This window comes from Macaca mulatta, chromosome 14, assembly GCF_049350105.2.
Source record: "Macaca mulatta isolate MMU2019108-1 chromosome 14, T2T-MMU8v2.0, whole genome shotgun sequence".
In the NCBI taxonomy this organism is placed as follows: domain Eukaryota; kingdom Metazoa; phylum Chordata; class Mammalia; order Primates; family Cercopithecidae; genus Macaca; species Macaca mulatta.
The window spans coordinates 3,469,731-3,497,415 of NC_133419.1; the positions used below are offsets into that span (position 1 = coordinate 3,469,731).

General features: G+C 45.1%; 1 long non-coding RNA gene across 1 annotated transcript in view; it reads right to left on the reverse strand.

Annotated features, from left to right (window-relative positions):
- Positions 1-2,837: 2,837 nt before the first annotated feature.
- Positions 2,838-27,685, reverse strand: part of LOC144334051 (uncharacterized) — a 42,392-nt gene continuing 17,544 nt past the window's right edge. Inside the window, exon 3 of the long non-coding RNA XR_013403420.1 lies at positions 2,838-4,734. This is a non-coding gene — a long non-coding RNA (uncharacterized LOC144334051). The remainder of the gene's footprint in view (positions 4,735-27,685) is intronic.

The following is a 27,685-nucleotide window of genomic DNA, read 5'->3' on the forward strand; positions in this document are numbered from 1 at the left end:
GAAGAATCTCACCACTCTTAGAATATGGTCCAATTCCCTACTATGCCCACAGGGCCCTGCAGGGCCAGAGGCTTCCTGCCTCCTCATCTGGAACTCCCCTCTGGTGGTGCGTCATGCTGACCAGCCTCAGGGCCTTTGCACCGACCTCCTGCCTGGAATGCCACCGCCACTCTCTATACCAGCTCCGCATCACTCAGGCCCCCACTTAGAGGCCATCTCACCAGAGTCCCTGTCCCTGCACCTGTGCTTGTCCTGCGCAGCAATCATGGCAGGTTGTAGCAACACGTTTCTTGGTATCTTCGCAGTGTCACCTGTCAACTTCCAGTTCCATGGAGGCAATAGAATAGGCGCCGGTGTGCATGGTGAGTGACGGGAATAATGAACGGCCCAGGGAAGGGACACAGGGACGGGATGCCCTGTACAGATCCAGGGTGCGGACCAGTGTGGGTGAGACTGAGACAGCTCCCTAGAGACATGACAGTACCTCCTGGGTGCCAGGACCTCGAATGGGAAGGGGCTAAGGCAGCCTCCCGCATAGTCAAGGGGCTGCCCTGTGACATCGTCTCTGAGTTATTATAGAAAGCCATTGCTTCTGAAAACCAAACTCAGTATGGGATCTACGTGTTCAAGTATTTACGGAGCTCCCATTAAGTACCGGGCACTGCCCTGGGGGCTGGGGACACAGCCCTGGACAGGTGTGGCCCCTGCCCTTCTGGACACTGTCCTCCTGAGCAGTGCCCCGTCAACAAGCAGACACACAGGGCGTCCTTGTAGATTCTGATGGGGCTTAGAAAGCCTCTCCCTGCACGGTCAATGTGGGCTCGGGAATATGGATTTACCACTGTGGCTGAGCATCCCTCCGTCCCCCAGGCTTCTCCGACCCCTCCTTCCTCAGGGCTTCATCTGCCCTCAGGCCTCCTATGGCAGCCGGTGGCCCTGACTCTGACCCTGGCCCTTTGAATGGAGCCTTCTGGCACGGGTTTCCTCCCCAGGTTCTCCCAGAACCAGCTTCTCTCCAGCTCTCCCGCCTCTGTCCTTGGCTCTGGCGTCCCCAGCATTTACCTCCCTGGGCCTGGGCGCTGGCTGTGTGCCTCAGTCTCTGGGAACAGCAGCCTCCTCTTTGACCACCTACACAGACACTTAAGGCACGGAGTCCAAGAGGGGGCTGGGGTGGCCACCTCCGCCGAATACCACGGTACTGTCACCAGCAGAAGGCCAGGGAGACATTGGACTAGCAGAAAACAACAACTGTTCATGCAGGTATGTTGGGGGAAGCCCTTGAGGGTCGCAAGACGGGAGACAGGCACAGCTCTGCAGCCTGGGAAGAAGTTAGGGGTCAGGGGACCCAGAATGGTTCAATCCTCCATTTGGGACCTCCCAAAGCAGGGAAGATCCCCAGGACCTGCTGGGAGCATCTTAAAAACACAGCGGGGACCAGAGCACCCCAGACCTGGTGGGACCAGAGAGAGGCGGTGGCTGGGAAAAAACTGTCTTGACAGTGACTGAGATTGCATCGTCCCTCAGCACCTCGGATAGGAGATGAGGCTTGAGTTTGGGTTGATTTAAAGTGAATTAAGGAGTGCAGTCTTCTTCATGCTTGGGGGTTAAGATTCAGGTTTGTTGTAAGTGGATGGAGGGATAGAGGCCAAAACAAAGAACATCTCTGCTTCTCAGCCTGCCCTGACAGTGTCTGACAAAGGCTAACCCAGGCGTGGAAGCGAGCAGTCCTGATTTAAAATACTCAACAGAAGAATCCAAGCTTATGCTCCACTCTGGAGCCTTGAGGGGTCTTTCCTGGGAGGTGGCTTTGGGTGGTCCTGCCACGGAGGCCTTGCATTAGGGAACTGGGAACGGGCATCTTCTCCCTGAATGGGTACCCAGGCCTCAGGGCATGGGGGCATCTGGGTGGGGCCCAGCTATGTTTGGATCCAGAGGGTTGGGGCAGAGACAGAACTCTGAGAGCGGCCCCAGCAGCTGGTCTTCCCAACCAAGGAATACTTCTGTCCAGCAGGAGGGAGTTGGGTGAGCCAAGCCAAGGAGCTAATTAAGCTCAGAAGCAAACGTATACTCCCAGATTGATCAGCCAATTCCACAGCAGTCACCCACATCGGACGTGTCCAATCTGTGTGGCTTGGCTCACACGAAAACCAATTAGAAGCCTGGCAACCTTGGGGTCACTGCCTTGCTTCTAGCCCTGTCGTCATGACGAGTTTGCATATTAGACTTGTAATTTCTGCCAGAGCTGTTGTAATTTTTTACAGCCATCAGCACGCAGGAAGGAAGGGGGAGAAATGACGTTCTGCAGGGTACGGGGGCCAACGACTCACCAGAAGTTGTCAACACAAAGGGTGGAAGGATGGCCCAGGTCACCCCCTGGTGGTCACTGGGATGACCACGTGAGAGTCACGATGTCCTGGGCTCCCTGCACATGTGATCTGCCCTTGCTCGATGTTACCTCTGGCTCTCAGGATGCCCCATGAGCTCAGTATCAGTACATGTCCAAAGAATAGTTTATGAAATGCACATCCTGGTTCACAGCACGTCCTGTAATTTCTCCTTTGAAGATAGGGAAACTGAGGCAGAGAGGATAAGTGACTTCCCCCAGGTCAGGTGGAGAGCAGTGGCATGTGAACTTCAATGCCCACAGCTTTGTCCTTGGACCTTCCGCAGGGACTGAACCTCCCTGCACCCTCCAACCTACCCTTCATCAATGAACAACAGCTGCCATGTGCCGACTGCTTCTTAAGCTATTGCATAATGATCTCATGCAAGCCACTCTACAAGCAGGGGTGCATTCATCCGTTCTTGCATTGCTATAAAGAAATACCTGAGGCTGGTAATTTATACAGAAAAGAGGTTTAATTGGCTCATGGTTCTGCAGGCTATACAGGAAGCATGGCAGCATCTGCTTCTGGGGAGGCATCAGGAGGCTTCCAATCATGGCAGAAGGCAAAGGGGGAGCAAGGTAGCTCATATGGTGGGAGAAGGAGCAAAAGAGAGAGGCGGGCGGTGCCACACACTTTTAAACAACCAGATCTTGGGAGAACTCACTTAGTATCACAAGGACAGCACCAAGAGGATGGTGCTAAACCGTTCATGAGAAGCTGCCCCCATGATCCAATCACCTCTCACCAGGCCCCACCTCCAACATTAGGGATTACAAGTCAACATGAGATTTGGGTGGGGACACAGATCCAAACCATATCGGGGGTCATGGGGCCAGCTTTGCAGACGAGGATGCTGAGGCTAAGGGAGGCTCTGGAATTTGCTGCAGTCAAGTCCCACCTCCCATCTGAGGTGCTGACAGATGATACAACCTCAGTCACTGTCAAGAAATGTTTTTCCTCCTCTGGCAACTGCCTCCCTGGTCCCGCCAGGTCTGGGGTGCTCTGGTCCCTGCTGTGTTCTTAAGATGCTCCCAGCAGGGTCTGGGGATCTTCCCTACTTTGGGAGGCCCCAAATAGAGGGTTGAACCACTCTGGGTCCCTTGCAGTCAGGATACCCTGGGGTGGAGGAAGGAAGGTGCAAACCAAGGAATCCCAAACTCCTAAATCCTGGCTCCTGGAATTCTCTTCCCAGCATGCTCATTCATGAACATGGGCCTAGGGATACCTAATGTTTCTGTGTCCCTCCTCTGTTGTTCTGCTTTCTGATAACTCCTCATAGAATAAGAGACGGAGGGACCGGAGGAACAACAGCAAATGAGTGCACGGATGGTCCCTACCCTCAAGGAGCTTGGAGCCAGGGTGGGAAGAGGGGTCAGGTATTAGATAAATGTATGTACAGGATCAGCATGGTGGCTGGCTTGTAATGAACACCCAATATTTTAAAATTAAGAACATCATTAGCATCTATCGTATACAACTTAATGTACGTTGAGGAGCATGTTTTGGATATTAATATTTATGGGACACTTACGTGCATAGGACCAGGCTTAGGAGGTTCAGTTTGAAGACTGTTTCTCCTGCAGTGACCCTTCCAGGGCTAATTAAGCAGCTGCAGATATGGTGTGATTTTCCTTATCGAACACTGCAGCGAGGACAAAGCATGAGGCAGGTGGGAGGTGATGGTCAGAGGGACCTGGACTATGGACCTCCTTCCCGCCTCAGGGCTATTAGAGAAGAAAGCCTCAGCCCTAATCCTCCTTTCCCAGTGGGTAAAAGTGCAGGGCTCTGGATCAAAGCCCAACTCACCACTTACTGTGTGACCTTGAATAAGTCAGTAGGTGGGACCACCGGGGGATGACCTGTGCCATCCTTCTGCCCTTTGTGTTGACAAGTTCTGGTGAGTCTTTGACCCCAGCACCCTGCAGAACGTAATTTCTCCCCCTTCTTACCTGTGTGCCGATGGCTGTAGCAAATTACCACCACTCTGGCAGAAATTACAAGTCTAATATGCAAACTGATCATGGTGACAGGGCTAGAAGCAAGGCAGTGACCCCAAGGTTACCAGGCTTTTAATTGGTTTTTCATGTGAGCCAAGCCACACAGATTGGACAGGTCTGATGTGGGTGGCTGCCGTGGAACTAGGTGATTGATTCAGGATGATACGTTTGCTTCTCAGTGTAATACAAGTTACACTGAGACACCCAGCTAGTACCGTCTGCACATTTGCCAAGCCAGCAACCATTCCCTTTGAGTTTACTGGAGACAGCAGCAATGACATAAAATTCATTCTCCTGGAAGCAGAAGGGAACTGGAGTTTTTCAAATTTGTTGTCTTATTTTCAGGTTTACTAGAAAGCAAAACAGAATAAAGCATGTCAGTGGTCTGTCTGGCCAGGAGTCTTGTCCCTCCCTCCTAGAATACAAGCCTAAGGTCTCAAGCAGGTGTGGGCTGGTAAACCAATTCTCTAAAGGAGAGCGGCAGAGAGTTAGCGTTGGCTCAGAGGCAAGGAAAAAACGTGGTCTGCAGAGACAAAGCAATCATCAGAGCAAAACTGGGATGTGACACAGGTGTTAGAATGACCAGACAGGGAACTTAAAATTACTATGATTATTATGTTAAAGGATCTAATAGAAAAAGTAGACAACATGCAAAAACAGATGGGTAATGTAAACAGAGAGATAGGAACTCTAAGAACCAGTAAAAAAAAATGCTAGATGAAAAACTCAGTAAGAAGAATGCTCCCGAAGGGCTCATCAGTGCCTCAACACAACCTGGAAAGGGTCTGAGCATCTGGATAGTGGAATGAAAACCTCTTAGAATGAAATCCGAAGAGAAAGAATTGAGCAGAGAATATAACACACAGGAACTATGGGGTCATCTCAAGGATTCAACAGAGGCCAGGTGTGGTGGCACATGCCTGTAATCCAAGCATTTTGGGAGGCCAAGGCAGGAGGATTACTTGAAGGCAGGAGTTCAAAACCAGCCTAGGCAACATAGTGAGCTGTCATTTCTACAAAAAATGAAAAAATTAGCTAGGCACAGTGGTGTGTGCCTCTCATTCCAGCCACTTGAGAGGCTGAGGAGGGAAGATTACTTGAGCCCAAGAGTTCAAGGCAGCAGTGAGCTATGATGATGTCCCTGTACTTCAGCCTGGATCACAGGGTGAGACCCTGTCTCAAACAGAAACAAAAACAAAGATGCAACATACATGTAATTGGAATACTGGAAGAAGAAGAAGAAAAGATAGAGGAGAGAAATATTTAAAGTAATAATGGGAAAGGTCTTTCCAGAATTAATGAGAGACAATAAGTACACATGCAGAAAGCTTGGAGAACACTGAACATGATAAATATCAAACACACACCCCCAGGCATATTGTATTAAAACTGCCGAAACCAGAGACAAAGAAAAATTCTTGAAAGAAGGCAAAGGAATACAACATCTGATACATAGGGGAACAATGGTGAACATTACAGTGGGTTTCTCATTGGAAACCATGCCAACAAGAAGAGAGTGGCATAAAATACTTCATGTTGAAATTTAAAACAAAACAAAACAAAATAAAAAAACAAGGCAGAGCATGGTAGCTCCTTGGGAGGCCAAGATGGGAGGGTAGCTTGAGGCCAGGAATTTTAGAACAGCATAGGAAACATAGTGAGACCATGTCTCTACAAAAAATAAAAATAAAAAATTAGCCAAGCATGTTGGCACACACCTGTAGTCCCAGCTACTTGGGTGGCTGAGGCAGGACAATCACTTAAGCCCAGGAGTTCAAGGTTATAGTGAGCTATGATTGTGCCACTGCACTCCAGCCTGGGTAAGAGAGTGAGACTCTGTCTCTACAAATAAAAAATATACGAAAAAGTTAAAACCAACAAGAATTCTATACCTAGAAAAATTATCCATCAAAAGTGAAAAATAAAGAAATACTTTCTCAGAGGAAACAAATGAAAATCCTGAAGGAATTCGTCATCTGAAGACCAGCCCTATTAGAAATGTTTCAAAGAAGCTCTTCATGCAGAAAGAAAATAGTATAGGTCTACCTATCTACACAAAGAAAGGAAGAGCATCAAAGAAGAAATAAGTGAAAGTAAAATAAAATCATTTATTTTTCTTATTCTTAATGAACCTAAAAGATAACTTTTTTCATAAGCAATAATAGTAACAATGTATTGGGTTACACATATTGGATTATAGCATATGGATGAGTGATATTAATAACAGCAATATCACAAGGAATAGGAAAGAAGAGTGGAGAGTACTCTTGTAAGTTATTTCTACCACACACATAAAGTAGTATAGTGTATTTGCGGGTGAATTTACATTAGTTAAAATGTATATTGTAAACTCTAGGACAATGACAAGAAAATGCATACAAGAAATATAATTTCAAAGGCAGAAAAGGGAGGGAGAAATGAAAAACTAATGCAACAAATAGAAAATAAATATATCAATCACCATTTTACATGTGAACGGTCTAACTACACCAATTAAAAAAATAAAGATTGCCAATGTAGACTAAAAACAAGATTCAACTATATACTGTCTACAGAAACCCACTTTAAATATAAAGACCCAGCTAGGATAGAAGTCAAGAGATAGAGAAAAATAGACCATGCTGACAGCAATCAAAAGAAAGCTGGAGTAACTCTCTTAGACTTCAGAGCATGAACATTAGTCAGGAACAAAGAGAGGCATTAGATAATGATAAAGGCATCAACTTTCAAAAAAAAAAAAAAGATAACAATCTTAAATATTTATATGTAACCAAAGAGCTTAAAAGTAAAGCAAAAACGGACTGGGCGCGGTGGCTCACACCTGTAATCCCAGCACTTTGAGAGGCCAAGGCGGGTGGATCACCTGAGGTCAGGTGATCAAGACCAGCCTGCCCAACATGGCAAAAACCTGTCTCTACTAAAAATATGAAAAATTGGCTGGGCATGGTGGCAGGCACCTGTAATCCCAGTTACTCAGGAGGCTGAGACAGGAGGATCCCTTGAACCCAGGAGGCAGAGGTTGCAGTGACCCAAGATTGTGCCATTGCACTCCAGCCTGGGCAACAAGAGTGAAACTCCATCTCAAAAATAAAAATAATAAGGCAAAAACTGGCAACACTGAAGTGGGAAATAGCCAAATGTACTATTAGAGTTGGAGTTTTTAATATTCCTCTATCAGTAATTGATAGATCAAGCAGGCAAAAAATCAGTAGAGATATCCATGATCTGAATAGCACTAGCAACCAACTTGATCTAATTGACATTTACAGAGTACTCCATCAACAGAACACACATTCTTCTCAAGCTCACATGAAACAAACCACATTCTGAGTCATAAAACATGCCTTATTAAAATAATAGAAGCCATACAAAGTATGATCTCAGATTTCAGTGCAATTAATCTAGCAACCAAAGCAGAAAGATAACTAGAAAATTCTGTAATATTTGAAAAATAAGCAACACTTCTAAGTAACCTGTGTGTCAAAAAAGAAGTTTCAATGGAAGTTTTAAATATTTTGAACTAGCAAAAATGAAAATACAACTTATCAAAATGTGTGGGATGCACTAAAGCAGTGCTTAATGGTAAATATACAGCCTTAAATGAATATATTTAAAAGAAAAAAGCTCTAAAATCAATAATCTTGACTTCTACCTTAGGAAAGTAAAGGAAAAAGGGCAAAATAAGTCCAAAGCAAATGAAAGAATAAAAATTAGAAATCAATGAAATTGAAAATAGGAAAATAATAGAGCAAACCAATGAGACCAAAAAAAAAAAAGAAAAAATCCAGTTCTTAAAAAATATCAATCAATTTAATAAACCTCTAGCAAGGTTAACCAAGAAAAAAGAGAAGACACAAATTACTAGTGTCAGAAATGAAAAAGTTTCATCATTATTGATCCCTTGGACATTAAAAGGATAATAACAGAATACTACAAATAACTATGCCCCAAAATTTGATGGCTTAGATGAAAGGAACCAATTTCTTGAAAGACACATATCATCAAAACTCACGCAAGGAGAAATAAATAACTGGAACAGACCTATATATTTGAATAGCAAACATGATACTGAAGAACAAAGTTGAAGAACTTATACTATTCCATTTTAAGATTTACTAAAAGCTACATTAATTAAGCCACTGTGGTACTGGTGAAAGAATAAATTCATAGGTCAATGGAATGAGAGAGAGAGCCCTGAAATAGACTTGCAGAAATACAGTCAACTGATTTTTGACAATGGCCAAAGACAATTCTGCGGAAAGAATCTAGACAAAAATTATTACAGAAAAATTAACTCAAATGGATTATAGACCCAAATGGATTACATTTAATACTATAAAATGTACTATAAAACTTCTAGAAGAATACATAAATAAAATCTACATGCCCTGGGTTTGGAGATGAGTTTTTAGACACAGCACCAAAAGCATCATTCAAGAAAACAATAGATAAGTTGAATTTTATTAAGATCAAAAATCTTTGGTCTGTGAAAGAATGAAAAGACAAGGCCAAGATAGGAAAAAACAATTTGCAAAACACATCATATCTGATAATGGACATGTATCCTAAATATACAAAGAATTTAAAAAATACAACTATAAGAAAAAAGGACAACTCTATTTTAAAATGGGCACAGGATCTGAAAATATATCTCATCAAAAAAGATATATAGTCCAGGCACAGTGGCTCACACCTGTAATCCCAGCACTTTGAGAGGCAGAGGCTGGAGTGAAGCATCTACAAGCCAAGAAATGCCAAGGATCGCCAGCCACCACCAGAACGAGGGAGGGAGGCATGAGATGGATTCTCTCTCTGAGCTCCCAAGAAGGAACCAACCCTCGACTGTGGACTGCTGGCCTCCAGAATGGTGAAAGGGTCCATTTCCATTGTTTTAAGTCACTCCGTCTGTGTCAGAAAGCCCCAGAAAACTCATACTGCGGTCTTGGCCTTTTGGTTTCAGATCCTCAAAAGGAAACTGTCCAGGTTACCATGAATTCCAACACATTAACAAGAATTTTTGACCCGGGATTCCAGGTTCCAAATCACAGAGCCTTTCTGGCTGCTTTCTAGGGGTATGAGTGCAGCAGCTGGAAGAAATTAGGGGTCTGCAGGTGCACCAAGAAGGGTGATCGATGTTCGACATCAGTTGGTATCAGCGTGCAGAAGAAGGCCTTCCTGGGGAGCTGAAGCAGGTTGTTTACAGGGTGAAGAAAAAGCGCTGTTTTATGAAGTGCCTTTTTCTGCTCATTTGGACAATCACAGCAATGATCTGATGATGAAGATATGTTTATATATGTATATATTTTTTGAGACAGAGTCTCACTCTGTCGCCCAGGCTGGAGTGCAATGGCACGATCTTGGCTCACTGCAACCTCCGCCTTGCGGGTTCAAGCGATTCTCCTGCCTCAGCCTCCTGAGTAGCTGGGACTACAGGCACAGGCCACCACACCCAGTTAATTTTTGTATTTTTAGTAGAGACAGGGTTTTACTACGTTTGCCATGGCTCCCCTTCTGGGCACGAGGTTTCTTAGACCCAGGACAATACTTACCATCACACGGGGCCTGTGCTTAGAACAGTGCCAGCTTTGGTTTAATGTTCTGCTGCCACTGTCTTATCACTTTTAGTAGTCTATCCTTGAACATGTGTCTTGTAACTGAAGTCCAATGGGACAGTGGAGCGTGTCTGTGGCAGGAGGCCTGAGCTGGGTGTGGGTTCACCAGCCTCACACAGTTCTCCCATCGTGTCACTAAGCAGGACTCCAAGAGAGTGGAAGTCCACGGTGTGAGGTCCGCAAATGCCTCAATGCGGTACAGCCCCAGAGGATGCCATTTCCATGTAAGTCAGAGTCTGCTTCAGATGCAGAAAGATGGCCCTCGAAGAAAAGGAACAGGCCAGGCATGGCAGTTCACTCCTATAATCCTAGCACTCTGGGAGGCTGGGGGAGGATCGCTTGAGCCCAGGAATTCCAGACCAGTCTGGGCAACATAGCAAGACCCCATCTCTATTTTTTATTTTTATTAAGAAAAAAAGATGAAAAATAAATAAATAAGAACAAGAACAACTGAGGAGTCCGTGTTAGTCAGTGTGTGCTGCTGTAACAAAATACCGCTGGCTGGGGGGCTCGAACAACGGATACTTTTTCTCTCACGGTTTTAGAGAGTGGAAGCTGAGATCAAAGTGTCTCAGGGCTAGTTCCTCCTGAGGCCTCTCTCCTTGGCTTGTAGATGCCACCTTCTCCCTATGTCTTCACAGGGTCAACCTTCTGTGTGTGTCTGAGTCCTCCTCTTCTCTTCTTATAAGGACACAGTCATCTGGGAATAGGACCCACTCTGAAGATCCCTCAATTTAACTTATTTGCCTCTTTAAAGACTCAAATGTGGTCACATCCTCAGGCACTGGGTGATAGGGCTTCAATAGATGAATTGGTGGTGGAGGGGAACAACCCATCATATTCTTTTGTTTTTTTGAGACAGGGTCTCACTCTGTTACCCAGGCTGGAATGCAGTGGCACCATCACATCTCACTGCAGCCTTGACCTCCCAGGTTCAAGTGATCCTCCCACCTCAGCCTCCCACACAGCTAGGACCACAGGCACACACCACCATACCCGGCTAATTTTTTATTATTTGTAGAGACAAGGTCTCACTATGTTGCCCAGGCTGGTCTCAAACTCCTGGACTCAAGCAATCCTCCCACTTCAGACTCCCAAAGTGCAGGGATTAGAGGCATGAGGCATCCTGCCGGACCTCGTTATATTCTTTCTTACTCATGTGACTTCCATGTTATAGCCAACCATTTATGCTGAGAATTATGACACAGAAGGAGAGAAAAAGTTCCCTCACCTTTCACTTCTTCCTTACCCACCAGTAAGTGGTAAGTAGAGAGTGTAGAATGTGTGCATCTGGAAGAGTAAAACAAAAGCTGCTGTTTTGTCTTACAAGAACACAATACATGTGTAGGTGTGAGCCACAAATGACAAATGGTACAATTTCTACAATTCCACACACAAGTTCAGTGATCTTATACATGAGCTAAAAACCAATTTATATGAATAATTTAAATTTTAAATTTTTCTTTATTTAGAATGATATTCATTGCAAATCTAAAAATAGGACATCAAGAGAGAAATGGAGGAAATTAGTGACAAGTTTATCTTACAATAGCTTTAATAACACGTTATTCCTGAGTTTTGAACAAAGGCTCTTCATTTTCATTTGAACTGGGGAAAATTATGCACCAAATTTTTGCAGCCAACCTTGCAGGAGCACAAAGGTCCCCCATCCCCAAACATTATACCAAATTCTTAGGTCCACCCTGATTATCTACCAATGGATTGCTGCACCGGAGAGGACAGGTCTGTGTGCTGATTGGCTTAGGTCTGAGTCACATGCCCTGCACTGACCAATCACAGTGGTGATCCCCATCAGCACCCACCCTGAGTTGGGGGCAGGGTCCGTCCCTCCCAATCCCAGGTCTACCCTGAGTTCTCACTGTGCGTGGATCAGCTGTGGAGAAGTCACTGGCACCCAGTTAGCACCCCTTCTGTGTTCTCTATTAAATTCTGGCTGCCGAAGTACCCATGTTGTTTCTGTCTCCTGACGGCCCCTTAGCAGCATGCCAAGTGCTGTGATGGGGCCATAAGCCGTGTGTTCTGGAAGAACTGTGGAAGAAGCAGTTCACTCTAACGGGGTCCCCAGAGGAGGGGCTTTCACGACACACCAGGGAAAGACGGGCTGTTCGAGGTAGGCGGTTCATCCTGCCGTCCCTCCTTAACACATAGGTCAGACCAGCACTGCCCTTCTGTAGCCAGGTTGCCCTGGAAGTTTCCTAGTTGGGCCCCTGCAAGGGTCATGCTGTGTCCTGAGCTGCCAAAGCAACCCAGCCTGGCTAACGGGTGAGGAGACTGGCCCGGCCCAGGTCTCTAGGGACAGAGGGCCTCCAGTCACCCTCCAGCTCCGCTCTGGCCCTACGATTTCAGACTCCCATCATCCCCTTTCCTATGCACCCTGCTAAACAGCAGAGTCCTGGGGACACCATCCAAAGCTGCCTGCAGAGATGGGACAAGCGCTTGCTGTGACAAATGCACTCATTCTCAGTAGCTGAGAGCAGAGGACTGGCAAGCTTTCTGTTTGTTCTGTAAGAAGATGTACTCGACTTCCAAGAAGGCATTTCTCCAGGAAAGACCTCGGATACAGATACATCCTAAATCTTTGCTTCTGCCTGCATTTGCTCCAAAACCTTCATTCCATTTCCATTGTCAGTACCTGTGTCTTTCATTTTCCGGGCGGCAGCTGTGCCTGGCTTTCTCAGGGTCATTAGAAAAGGCCCCTGCCTCCCTCCCTGGGCTATTCCACATCAGTCCCTCGCCAGGGTTTCACTGATGCAGTTTGGAAAGCTGAGGCCACTGCCTGGCTGATGGGGAGAACGCGAGAGGCTGTTTTTCTGCCTTTCTCAGGTCCCTGGAAATCTGAGCTTATGCAACATGTTCTTTTTGGTTGGGGAAAAAAAAAAAAAAGAGAAAACTCATCAATCATCAAGTCTGGGTAGCAGACCAGGCAAAATTGTGAAATATAGAACATTGTTAAGTATTTTTATCTGTGCTGTGTGGCCATTTCTCCCTTTCGTTCTTTGGTTTTCCAGTTGTGATAAACAGAACGCACATTTTTATTCTTTGGTCTGTTCTCTAGAAATGGCTCTTGGCTTGTAGCAATCAGGGCTAATTCGTAGTGAGGGCCTCCTGTGCGTAGGAACTTTTCATGCTTGTTTTCTTTTTCCTCCTCGAAGCTTGTTTTGGCTTCTTAGAGCTGCCAGAACAAATGGGACCACAAACTGGGGGGCTTGAAACAACAGAAATTTATTAGTGTCAGTTCTGGAGGCCAGTTTTTTGTTTGTTTGTCTGAAATGGAGTCTCACTCTGTCACCCAGGCTGGAGTGCAGTGACACCATCTTGGCTCACTGCAACCTCCGCCTCCCAGGTTCAATCAATTCTCCTGCTTCAGCCTCCTGAGTAGCTGGAATTACAGGCGTGTGCCACCATATCCGGTTAATTTTTGTATTTTTAGTAAAGATGAGGTTTCATCACGTTGGCCAGGCTGGTCTCGAACTCCTGACCACAAGTGATCCGCCTGCCTCGGCCTCTCGAACTGCTGGGATTGCAGGTGTGAGTCACCACACCTGGCTGGAGGCCAGAAGTTGAAAGTCAAGGTGTGACAGGGTTGGTTCCTCTGGAGGCTCTAGGGGAGGGTCCTTCCTTGTCTCTTCCAGGCTCTCGTAGCTGCTGGTGATCCGCAATGCTCCTGGGAGGGTAGACGTGTCACCCCAGTGTTTGCTCTGCATTCCCATCACATCCCCTCCGTGTCCTCTGCCCTTCCCTTCTCTTCTCTCATGAGGACGCTGGAGGTACAGCCGCTCCCGTGCAGAATAACCTCAGCATTTCCTTAATCACATCTGCAAAGATCCTTTTTCCAAACAAGGCTGCACGCACAGGTCCTGGGTGGCTGTACCTTCTGCGGGAAGTCACCACGCAAACCACCACATGGCCCTTTGAAGCAGATTCTATGGCCACCTCACTGAACTGATAACAACCAGAATAAGCACGTTTAGGGAGGTCGAGTGATGGGCTGGTGAGCGGCCATGCTGGCATTTGAGGCTGGGCACCTCCAGGCTGACGTGACTCATTCCTGGTGCTCCCTCTGGCTGGAGTTCCCGCTGGAGCTTCATACTTCCTCCGTGTCACGTCCCCCAGTGTTGGTCTGGGCTCTGAGCTCTGGACCAGCCTGGCTGCTGTGGCGGAACAAGCCACACTTTACCCACATCGGCTTAAACGTCACCTCGTCAGGCAGGACTTTCCTGTCCCCCGTCCCTGCACTAACATTAGAATTTACTTCCTGACCTCACGTAGGAGTCCCCAGGGATGCTGTAACAAAGGATCACAAACTTAGTAGCTTCACACAAGACATTTATTCTGTAGCAATTCTGAAAGTCTGGAGTCTCACTGGGCTAAAATCAAGGGGTCATCAGGGTTGGGTTCTGCTGGAGGCTCCGGGGAGAACTTGTATCCTTGCCTTGTCTGGCTTCTAGCAACCGCCTATGGTCCTTGGCTCAGCTCCTGGCCCCTTCCTCTTAGGCCAAGCTAGCAGTGTAGCGTCTTCCAGTCTCTGTCCGATGTTGAATAGACTTCTGCTTGTGTTGCCGCATCTCCTACCGTCAGGGATCCCCGTCTCCCTATCCTAAGGACCCTGCAATGACACCGTGCCCATCCAAATAATCCAGGATCATCTCCCTGCCTCAAGGCCCTAGTCACATCTACACGGCCCCTTTTTCCACATCAGGTAAGATACTCGCAGGCTCCTGGGATTGGATGCGTCACTGGGAGGCCGTACCCTGCCTACTGCACCCTGCTTTCTTTATATCCCTGGTGGTACCCGGCATGTTGATTATTTACTTCTATGGCTGATCTCTCCCCACTGGAAGGTCAGTTCCCTGAGGGCAGGGGTGTGGTTAGTTTCCTGCTGCATCTTCAGACTGTGTTTGGCACACAGCAGGCACTCAATAAATACTTGCTTAATGAATGAAATGGCATAAGACCCCTACTGAAATGTGGGTCTCACTGAGTGACTTAGAAGATGCTCTGTTCTGAATTGGAGCCACCGTAGGCTCAAAGAAACTTTTTTAAAGGCTAAATCTGAAAGCAATTATATCATGGGATTCTAAAAATGCCTACTTTAAATTGTTGACATAATGCCCACAGCCAAAACCTCAGTGCCCCTGAGAACATTAGCAGGTGCCAAAAGGGCATCTGAAATGCTGTAATTTGGGACAGCTGGTCCATAAAGCCTGGCCTGTGGGCTGCCCCTACAGCCATGCCTGTGGTGCCCACACCAGACCAGGGGATGCTGTCACAGGACCAGGGAATGCCGTTCATTTCTAAGCAAGGTGTGACTGGGTCCTTGGATGGGGAAACACAGCAGACCTGCCTATTTCTGAGACTGTTTTAAGCAAAGCCCAAGGCTCCGGCCTCCTCCTTGTATACAACAGAGACCTGCACCTTGCATCTGGGAGAGGAAGCAGAGGCAGTCAAGTGGCCACATCCTTCCTCAGAGCCAGAAACCACTAGTCCAACCCTTCTGGCCCCTGGTTCACTAAGAAACAATACCCACTTCTCTGAGTTTTCTGACTCTTCTTACATCTCTCTCTATAGTAAGCTTGCCAGAAAAAAAAATTTAAGATAAGTATATCCCAAATATAGCATGGGATATACTTATACTAAAACATTTATCCATTGCTTACTTGAAATTCATATTGCCTGTGAATCCTGCATTTAAAAAAATCATCTACAGCTCATCCTTGTTTTAAGAGCAGTTTTATGTGCACAGCCAAATTGAGCAGAAAGGAAAGAGACTTCCCATATACCCCCTGCCTCCACACATGTACAGCCTCCCCCATTGCCAACATTCCTACCAGAGTGGTGCATTGGTTACAACTGATGAACCTACATGGACACATCGTCACTTAAAGTCCATAGTTTATGTTAGGGATAACTCTCAGGGTTGTATGTTCTGTGGGTTTGGACAAACATTACAATGACATGTGTCTACCATTACAGTATTAAACAGAATTATTTCCTGACCTACATATCTCCTGAAGCCAAGCTCAGTGGCTCATGCATGTAATTCCAGCACTTTGAGAGACTGAGGAGGGAGGATCACTTGAGCCCAGGAGTTCAAGAACAACCTGGGCAACATAGTGAGACCCCATCTCTACCCCAAAAAAGCAGATTCTATGGCCACTCTGGGGAGGTATGATGCAGTGACTATGGGACTTTGCATTGGAACTCCATGCTGTGCTGTCACAGCAGAAAGCAACACATGGCAGAACTCAGCTGGTGCCCATGGAGGGAGCATTTAGACCAATCTTAGCTGGGGGGAACCACCCATCTCAGTGGTCAAAATCTGAGTTCCAGCAAGCCCTGACACCGTGAACTAAAGTGCTCTGGGGTTCTAAATACACTCAAAGGAAGTCTAGGCCACAATGACTGTAATTCCTGGGCAAGTCCTGGTGCTGTGCTCAGAGCCAGTGGACTTGGGCTGCACATGACCTAGTGAGACACCAGTCAGGGCAGCTGTGGGAGTGCTTGCCACACCCACCCTCCAATCCCAGGCAGTGTAGCTCACAGCTCCAGGAGAGACTCTTTCCGTCTGCTTGGCATAGTCCTGAGGCCGCTATTCCCGGCCCTAGCTCCTGGATGACATTTCTAGACACACCCTGGACCAGGAGGAAACCTGCTCCCTTGAAGAGAAGGACCCAGTCCTAGCAGGATTCATCACCACCTGACTAAAGAGCCCCTGAATCCTGAATAATCAGCAGCAGTATCCAAGCAGTACTTGTTGCAGGCCTTGGGTGAGGCTCAGAGACGTGCTGGCTTCAGACATGACCCAGGACATTCCCAGATGTGGTGGCTATGGGGAGAGAGACTCCTTCTCCTTCAGGACAGTAGAGAGAGGAGAAAGGAGGACTTTGTCTTGCAGCTTGGGTACCAGGTCAGCCACAGTGGAGTATAGCACCAAGTGGGCCGTTGGTGGCCCCACTTGCAGGCCTTGGCTCTTGGACAGCATTTCTGTACCTGTCCTGGGCCAGAGGGGGAGCCCACTGCCTTGAAGGGAGAGACACAGGCCTGGAAGCGTTGACCACAGGCTGATTGAAGAGCTCATGAGCATTGAGTGAACACTAGCACTAGCCAGGCAGTACTCACCACAGGGCTGGGGCAGTGGTGGCCGTGGAAACAGACTCCTCTGCTTGAGCAAAGGAGAGGGAAGAGTGGGCAGTGAGAAGGACTTTGTTTTTCAGCTTGAGGGCCAGCTGAGCCACGGTAGAACAGAGCACCAGGTATCTTCCTAAGGTTGTTGACTCCAGATTCTGGTTCCCAGATGCCATCTTTGGAACCCCCCGCAGCCAGTGGGAACCTGTCACCCTGAAGGGAAGGACAGAAGCCTGCCTGGATTCACCACCTGCTGACTGTAGAGCCCTTGGGCCTTGAGTAAACATAAGCAGTAGCCAGGCAGTGGTCACCGTGGGCCTTGGGTAAGACCCAGTGCTGTGCTGGCTTAGGGTCTGAACCAGCATAGTCCCAGTGTTGGTGGCCACAGGGGTGCTTGTATCACTCCTCCCCCAGCTCCAGGCAGCTCAGCACAGAGAGAGAGACTCTGTTTGTTTGGTGGACAGTAAGGGAAAGGAACAAGTCTGTACCCAGTAATCCAGGAAATTCTCCCCAATCTTACCGAAGACTACCAAGGCATTACCTCTACAAGTCTGTAAGAGCCACAGTGTTAGGCTTGGGGTGCCGCCAATGCAGATATGGCTGCAGTGACCAAAGACTTGGATCACTCAAGTCCCTTCAAATACTTGGAAAGCCTTCCTAAGAAGGATGAGTACAAACAAGCCCAGTGATATGGTTTGGATTTGTGTCCCCACCCCAAATCTCATGTTGAATTGTAATCCCCAGTGTCAGAGGTGGAGGTCTGGTGAAAGGTGATTAGATCATGGTGGCAGATTTACCCATTGGTGCTATTTTTGTGATAGCGAGTGAGTTCTGATGAGATCTGTTCATTTTATAATGTATGGCACCTCCTCCCCTCTCTCTTTCTCCTGCTCCAATCATGTGAAGTACCTTGTTCCCCCTTTCCCTTCTTCTGTGATAGGAAGCTTCTAGAGGCTCCCCAAGAAGGAGAAACCACTATGCTTCCTATAAAGCCTGCAGAAACATGAGCCAATTAAACCTCTTTTCTTTATAAGTTATCCAATCTCAGGTATATTTTTATAGCAATGCAAGAACTGACTAATACACCCAGACTATAAGGTACGATAAATATCTAACTCTTCAATGCTCAGACACAAATAAACATTCACAAGTATCAGGATCATGACCTCACCGAATGAACTAAGGTCACCAGTGAACAATCTTGGTGTATGGTATGTAACCATATACCAGGATGTAAAGGTATGTATGTAAAGGTATGCAACCTTTTGCACAGAAAATTCAAAATAGTTATTTACAGGAAGCTTGTTGAAATTCAAGATAACACAGAAAAGGAATTCAGAATCTTATTAGATAAATCTAACAAAGAGATTGAAATAATTTAAAAGAATCATGCAGAAGCCAAGAAATGCAATTCACATATTGAATTCATCAGAGGCTCAATAGCAGAACGGATCAAACAGAAGAAATAATTAGTGAGCTTGAAGAAAGGCTATTTTAAAATACATAGTCAGAGGAGACAAAATAAAAACATAAAAAAGAATAAAGCATGCCTATAAGATCTAGAAAATAGTCTCAAAAGAGCAAATCTAAGCAATATTGGCCTTAAAGAGGAGGTAGAAAGAGAGAGAGATCAGGGTAAAAAGTTTATTCAAAGGGATAATAACAGGGAACTTTACAAACTTAGAGACAGATATCAACATTCAAGTGTAAGATGGCTGTAGGATACCACGCAGATTTAACCCCAATAAGACTACCTCAAAACATTTAATAATCAAACTCCAAAGGTCAACGTTAGAGAAAGGACCCTAAAAGCAGCAAGAAAAAAGAAACAAATAACACGCAATGGAGCTCCAATACATCTGGCAGTAGACTTCTCAGTGGAAACCTTACAAGCCAGGAGGGAGTGGCATGACATATTTAATATGTGGGAAAAAACCCTTTCATCCTAGAATAGTATATCCAGCAAAAATATCCTTCAAACATGAAGGCAAGATAAAGACTTTCCCAGACAAACAAAAACTGAGATTTCATCAACATCAGACCTGTTCTACAAGAAATACTAAAGGCAGTTCTTCAATCTGAAAGAAAAGGACATTAATAAGCAGTAAGAAATCATCTGAATGTACAAAACTCATTGGTAATAGTAAGTACACAGAAAAGCACAGAATATTATAACACTGTAATTATTGTATGTAAACTATTCATATTGTGGGTAGAAAGACTACAAGATTAACATATCAAAATAATAACTACAACAACTTTTCAAGATATAGTAAAACACAGAGACAACACAAAATTCAAAAACAGGGAGATGAAGTTAAAGTGTAGAGTTTTTGTTAGTTTTCTCTTTGCTTGTTTGTAGTTTATTTATGTAATCTGTGTTAAGTTCTCACGAGTTTAGAATAATGAGTTATAAGAAGATATTATTTGTAAGCCTCATAGTAACCTCAAATCAAAAAACATACAACAGAGATATACAAAAATAAAAAGCTAAACATTAAAACATACTACCAGAAAAAAAAAATCACCTTCACTGAAAAGAAGATGGAAGGAAAGAAAGAAGGAAGAAAAGATCACAAAACAATCAGAAAACAACAAATTGGCAGGAGTAAGTCCTTATTTTTCAATGATAACATTGAATGTAAATACACTAAACTCTTCTATCAAAAGGCATAAGCATGGCTGAATGGATAGAAAAACAAGACCTAACAACCTGTTGCCTACAAGAAACACACTTCACCTATAAAGACACACAGTGACTGAAAATAAAGGGATAAAAAAGATGTTCTATGCCAATGAAAACCAAAAAAGAGCAGGTGTAGCTACGCTTAGATCAGACCTAATAGATTTCAAGATAAAAACTATAAGAGACAAAGAAAGTTGTTGTATAATGATAAACAGGTCAATTCAGCCAGAAGATATAACAATTATATATGTGCCCAACACTGGAGCACCCAGATATATAAAGAAAATATTATTAGAGCTAAAAGAGAGATAGACCCCAATACAATAATAGCTGGAGACTTCAACACCCCACCTTCAGCATTGGACAGATCATCCAGGCAGAAAATCAACAAAGAAACATCAGTCTTAATCTACACTATAGATCAAATGGAATGAATAGATATTTACAGAACTTTTCACCCAACAGTTGCAGAATACACATTCTTCTCTTTAGCACATGGATTGTTCTCAAGGATAGAGCATATGTTAGGCCACAAACCAAATCTTTGAAAATTCAAAAACATGAAATTAAACCAAGTATCTTCTCTGACCACACTGTATTAAACTAGAAATCAACAATGAGAGGAATTTTGGAAACTATACAAACACATGGAAATTAAACAGTATGTTCTTGAATGACCAGTGGGTCAATGAAGGAATTAAGAAAAAGTTAAAAAATTTCTCAAAACAAATTACAGTGAAACCACAACATACCAAAACCTATTGGATACAATGAAAGCAGTACTAAGAAGAAAGTTTATAGCAATAAATGCCTATAACAAAAAAGTAGAAAAATTTGATAAAACTTGACAAGAAAGTTAAAAGAATTTTGACAAAAGAATTAAAAAATTCAACAAACCTTTAGCCAGACTGACTAAGAGAGAAGACCCAATAAATAAGAATGGAGATGAAAAAGGAGACATTACAACAGATACCACAGAAATGCAAAGGATTATTAGCAGCACCTATGAGCAGCTATATGCCAATAAATTTGAAAGCCTAAAAGAAATGGATAAATTTCTAGACACATACAATCTACAAAGATTAAACCATGAAGAAATCCAAAACCTTAACAGACCAATAACAAGTAATAAAATCGAGGCCATAATAAAAAGCCTCCCAGCAAAGAAAAGCCCAAGACCCAAATGTCTTCACTGCTAAATTTTACCACAATATTTAAAGAAGAGCTAATACCAATCTTACTCAAACCATTCAGAAAAATAGAGGAGGAAATACTTCTGTATTCATTCTACAAAGACAGTGTTACCCTGATACCAAAACCAGACAAAGACACATCAAAAAGAAAAAGAAAACTACAGGCCAATGTCCCTGATGAACATTGACATAAAAGTCCTCAAAAATTACTTGAAAACCAAATTCAACAACATTTAAAAAGATAATTCATCATGACCAAGTAGGATTTATCCCAGGGATGCAAGGATGGTCCAATATATGCAAATCAATCAATGTGATACATCATATCAACAGAATTAAAACCATATAAGCATTTCAATTGGACTGAAAAAACATTTGATAAAATTCAACATCACTTCATGATAAAAACTCTCAAAGAACTGGGTATGGGAGGAACATACCTCAACACAACAAATGTTATATATGATGGACCCACAGCCAGTGTCACACTGAACAAGAAAAACTAAAAACCTTACCTCTAAGATCTGGAACAAGACAGGGATGCCTTCTTTCACCACTGTTATTCAACACGATACTGTAAATCCTAGCTAGAGCAATGAGAAAAAAGATAAAAATAAAGAGCATCCAAATTGGAAAGGAAGAAGTCAAATTAACCATGTTTACAGATAATATGATCCAATATTTGGAGAAACCTGAAGATTCCACCAGAAATCTCTTTGAACCAATAAAAAATTTCAATAGTTACAGAACACAAAATCAATACACAAAAATCAGTAGCATTTCTCTATGCCAACAACAAATAATCTTTCTGAAAAAAATCCAGAAAGTAATCCCATTTACAATAGCTGCAAATATAATAAAATACCTAGGAATAAACTTAACCAAGGAAGTAAAATATTTTTACAATGAAAACTATAACATATTGATGCAAGCAATTAAAATTGAAGAGAACAGAAAAAATGGAAAGATATTCTGTGTTCATGGATTGGAAGAATCGATACTGTTAAAATGTCTGTACTACCCAAAGCAATCTACAAATTCAATGCAATTCCTATCAAAATACCAAGGACATTCTTCAGAGAAATAGAAAAAATAATTCCAAAATTTATTTGGAACCACAAAAGACCCAAAACAGCCAAAGCTATCCTGAGCAAAAGGAACAAAACTGGAGGAATCACATTAGCTGAGTTCAAATTATACTACCGAGCTATAGTAACAAAAACAGTATGGTACTGGCATAAACACAGATACATAGATCAATGGAAAAGAATAAAGAACCCAGAAATATATCCCTACATCTGCAGTGAAATCATTTTTGACAAAGGTGCCAAGAACACATATACTGGGAAAAGGACAGTCACTTCAATAAATGGTGCTGGGAGAACTGGATATCCATATGCAGAAGAAGAAAACTAGACCCCTCTCTCTCATCATATAAAAAAATCAAATCAAACTGGATTAAAGACTTAAATCTAAGACCTCACACTAAGAAATTACTAAAAGAAAACACTGGGGAAACTCTCCAGGACATTGGACTGGGCAAAGATTTCCTGAGTAATACCCTACAAGCACAGGCAACCAAAGCAAAAATGGACAAATGGGACCACATCAAGTTAAAAACCTTCTGCACAGCAAAGGAAACAATCAACAAAGTAAAGAGCCACCCCACAGAGTGGGAGAAAATATTTGTAAACTACCCATCTGACAAGGGATTAATAATCAGAATATATAAGGTGCTCAAACAACTCAACAGGAAAAAATTCAATAGTCTGATTAAAAAGTGGACAAAACATTGGAATAGACATTTCTCAAAAAAAAAAAAAGACATACAAATGGCAAACAGGCATATGAAAAGATGTTCAACGTTACTGATCATCAGAGAAATGCAAATCAAAACCACAATAAGATACCATCTCACCCCAATTAAAATGTTTTTTATCCAAAAGACAGGCAATAACGAACGCTGGTGAGGATGTGAAGAATAGGCAACCCTCGTACACTATTGGTGGAAATGTAAATCAGTACAGTCACCATGAAGAACAGTTTGGTGGGTTCTCAAAAAAACAAAAAATAGAGCTGCTATATGATCCAGCAGTCCCATTGCTAGGTATAAGCCCCAAAGAATGGATATTAGTATATTAAAAAGATATCTGTACTGCCATGTTTATTGCAACATTGCTCACAAAAGCCAAGATTTGGGAGCAACCTAAGAGGATGGACAGAGGAATGGATAAAGAAAATGCAGTGCGTATACACAGTGGAGTACCAGTCAGTCACAAAAATGAGATCCTGCCATCTGCAACAGCATGGATGGAACTGGAGGTCATTATGTTAAGCAAAATAGGTCAGGCACAGAAAGACAAACTTCACATGTTCTCACTTATTTATGGGAGCTAAAAATTAAAACAATTGAACTCATGGAGATAGAGAGTAGAATGATGGTTACCAGATGCTGCAAAGGGTAGTTGGAGGGTGGGAAGGAGAGAAAGGGGATGGCTAATGGGCACAAAAATGTAATTAGAATGAATAAGATCTAGTATTTGATAGCACAACAGGGTGACTAGAGTCAACAAAAATTTATTGTACATATAAAAATAGCTAAAAGAGTATAATTGGATTGTGTGTAACACACACAAAAAAAGACAAATGCTTGAGGCGATGGATAGCAAAACAAAAAACTCAATCTTGAATCCACTTGTGGCATCATCTGTCATGGACAACAGCCCTTCCTGCCAGTCCCTAAATGCCTGAACAGCAGCCAACATCCTTCTCTCTGGCACCCTCTTGCTTGTCAACGATTAAAAGCACACTGGGCTGGCCACCGAGGGAGTGTTGAAAGAACATGTGGAGTCTCAGGCTTGCAGCTCTACCAGAGCAATGAAGCAGAGAGTCCAGTAATTGGATGCAGGGGCCAGAGACAGCTGTGTCCCTTAGCAGAATGCCCAGCCCGTGAACTCCTTTCTGTGGCTGCGTTCTCAAGGCCGGGTGCCAAGCTCACCATGCCGCACAACAGTGACCAAAGAGAGAGTATGCACGAAGACGGGCAGGGCTGGACCTGACCTTCCTGTGCGTGTAAAACTCCCCTGCTGCCATGAGCCTGATTTTAATTAAAAGTAACCAAGTTTGCTCCTGTTTAAGTTGACAGAAAGCCAACCCCAACAGACAACTCCCAGAAGGGAAAGTGCAAATGACACACACGTCAATGAAGAGCTGCTCGAACCCACAGGAATCAGAGAAATGCAAAGTAAAACGCAGGAATTCCCTTTATACCCATCAGATTGGTAAAAGCTAGAGGGTTGACTAACGCCAAGTGCTGGCAAGTTGGTGCAAAGCAGAGCCTTCCAGGACTGCCGTGGGAGGGAGACCTGGCACATGGCAGCCTGGGAAGCACTTAGGCTGGGCTGTGTAGTGGGCTGCGACCTTGCAGTCAGGCTGAGGAATGCATGTCTGAGAGAGGCTCTCACTGCATCTTCCCCAGAAGGGCTTGCATGGGTATCCATCAACACTGTTTGTGGAAGTGAGGGATGGAGCAGCCCAGAGTCCAGTGGTCGGCGACTGAGTTATCAACACGTCGTGGAGCAGCAGATGGAACTGTGCAGGTGTCACCCCGCCTGCATTAGGCATGCACCGACACGCCCTCAGCTGCATGGAGACAAGTAAAAATAACACACAGCACCACCTCACACTCCTCGGGATGGCTACTGTCAACGAGATGGAGAATAACAAGTGTCGGCGAGGCCATGGAGAAACTGGAACCCTTGCACACTGTGGGTGGGGATGTAAAATGGTGCAGCCCCTGTGGAAAATGGGATGGCGGCCAGGCGTGGTGGCTCAAGCCTGTAATCCCAGCACTTTGGGAGCCCGAGACGGGCAGATCACGAGGTCAGGAGATCAAGACCATCCTGGCTAACACGGTGAAACCCCATCTCTACTAAAAAATACAAAAAACTAGCCAGGCGAGGTGGCGGGCGCCTGTAGTCCCAGCTACTCGGGAGGCTGAGGCAGGAGAATGGCGTAAACCCGGGAGGCGGAGCTTGCAGTGAGCTGAGATCTGGCCACTGCACTCCAGCCTGGGCGACAGAGCGAGACTCCATCTCAAAAAAAAAAAAAAAAAAAAATGGGATGGCTGTTTCTCCAAAAATTAAACATGGAATTAGCACGTGATCCAGCAATGCCACTTCTGGGTCTGTCTCCAAAAGAACCAAATGCAGGGTTTCAAAGAGGTATTTGTACACCCCTGTTCTGAGCAGCTTTTTTCACACTAGCCGAAAAGTAGAAATGGACCAAACGTCCATTGACAGGTGAATGGATAAACAGAGTGTGGTCCATCCACATAACGGAATATCACTCAGCCTTGGAAATAAGGAGATTCTGACACAGGCAACAACATGGATGAAGTTTAAGGATGTCACACTGAGTGAAATAAATCAGTCACAGAAAGGTGAAGGCTGTAGGGCTCAACTTAAATGAGGTCCCTAGAATGGTCAAACCCATAGAGACAGAAAGTAGAATGGTGGTTGCCAGGGGCTGGGGGAGGAGGAAACACAGAACGGGGGTTTAATGCGAACAGAGTTTCAATTTGGGAAAATGAAAAGTTCTGGAGATGGATAGTGGTGACAGCTGCACAACAGTGTGAATGAATGTAATGAATGCCCCTGAACGATACAGTCAGAAATGGTTAAAATGGGCTGGGTGCGGTAGCTCATGCCTGTAATCCCAGCACTCTGGGAGGCTGAGGCAGGCAAATCACCTGAGGTCAGTTCGAGACCAGCCTGGCCAACATGGTGAAACTTCGTCTCTACTAAAAATACAAAAATTAGCCAGGCGTGGTAGCGTGCGCCTGTAATCCCAGCTACTCAGGAGGCTGAGGCAGGAGGATCGTTTGAACCCGGGAGGCGGAGGCTGCAGTGAGCCGAGATTCTGCCACTGCACTCCAGCCTGGGAGACAGAGCAAGACTCCATCTCAAAAAAACAAAAAAACAAAACAACAACAACAACAACAAAACAACAACAACAAAAAAACCCAGCAGGTTAAAATGGTCAGTTTTAGGTTATATGTATTTTACCAAAATTTTTTTAACTTGATGACAACAAACAAGAACAGCGTTGAGTGAAACTGAGTAGGATCCGGGGCACAGTGGCATTTACAATGTGAAGCGCTCACCGGAAGCCCCACGCCGTGTTCTGCAGGGAGGCGTGTGCATTGTGTGCGTGCATTGAACCTGCTGAATGGGAAAGCGATCAGCGTGAGATGGGGAATGGAGTGCGGGGGCCGTGAGCGGAACATAGGAGAGGAAAATGAATACGTCGACCCCTGCACCCTCGTCCCCGACGATGAAGAACAAAGAGTCAGGCACCTGTCAGATGACGGGAGGACGGGGAACGACTCAAGGACGGGGTGGGCCCACTCCAGGCTGAGCCCTCCCTGCCCCGAGCAGCCCCTGCTGTCACCTTTTAAGGATCACGCGTTCACTGCCTTGTCTTGATTCTCATAAATTTTAGCCCTGCACTTCCTAGCCTGGCCTCAGAACACACAAGTGCACGGCAGGCCTCTGTTAGCTTGGGCTGCCTGAAATCCTTTCTCCTTTTTCTAGAAAGAGTGCAGCAGTTCCTCCTAGAGAATCAGGCTGCCCCAATCCCTGCACTTATGGTTCCCATAAGGGAGGCTGACCCCTCCCTTGCAGCAGAAGTAGGCAAGTGGCCCTAGCTTGGCCCCACAGAACATCCCAGCATCCTAGGAGAGACGGTCACAGATGGGCTGGAACCAAGCCAGCCGTGGTCCAGGGCTCCAGGAGTGCACATTCTGGAATCCTGCCAAAAGCATTGGCCAGGGGAGGTGCTCTTTCTGCTGAGTCTAAGTCCAAAGGCAGGAGAAGACCTATGGTTCCACCTTGAAGACAGGCAGAAGCAAATAATTATCTCCTCGTCTTTTTATTCTATTCAGGCCCCTGATGGATGGGGTGAGGCCCACCTTCTGCGGGGAGGACACTCTGCTTGCCTCGGCCTGCAGATTCGAATGCTAGTCCCATCCAGAAACATCCTCGCAAACACAGAGGCTTGGCCAAATGTCTGGGCACCCCCACGGTCTCATCAAGGCAACACATAAAATTTACCATCATGCACGGTGAGACTATCAGCCACGGGGCTGGAAAGAAATGCCCCCGGTCGGCTTGCTCTCTGCCAGAGCTAGCACCCAGTGCCACCCAGTCCTTAACCTGTCCTGCGTCCTCACCCGCAGGCCCCATTCCTCTCTGTGTTTCCCAGGCTCCGTGCATTCCTGCACAGACCTCTCAGACCAGTGGGGTCTTTCTCATGGCTGCCATCCGGCATCTCCGAACAATCCCGCCTTCTAAAGTTTTATTGTTTGTTGGGTAAACGAGCTGGATTATGAACAAGCTCCCTCTTCCTGATTCTCCCACACACAACCAACCCAACCAGCCTGGCCTGTTCTGAACCCAGGCAGCTGGCACTCAACAGCGTCAGCAGGGCCCTCCTCCCAATACGAGCCTCAGAGGCTGAAGGGCAAGGAGGCGCTGAGAAGCTGACCTCTCCCCGCTCTGAAAGCAGCCGAGCCTTCCATTCTGCTCCCCCTGTTTCGGCTTGGTGTTTGATATAGAAAAATCACGTATTGGGAGGCCAAGGCGGGCAGATCATGAAGTCAGGA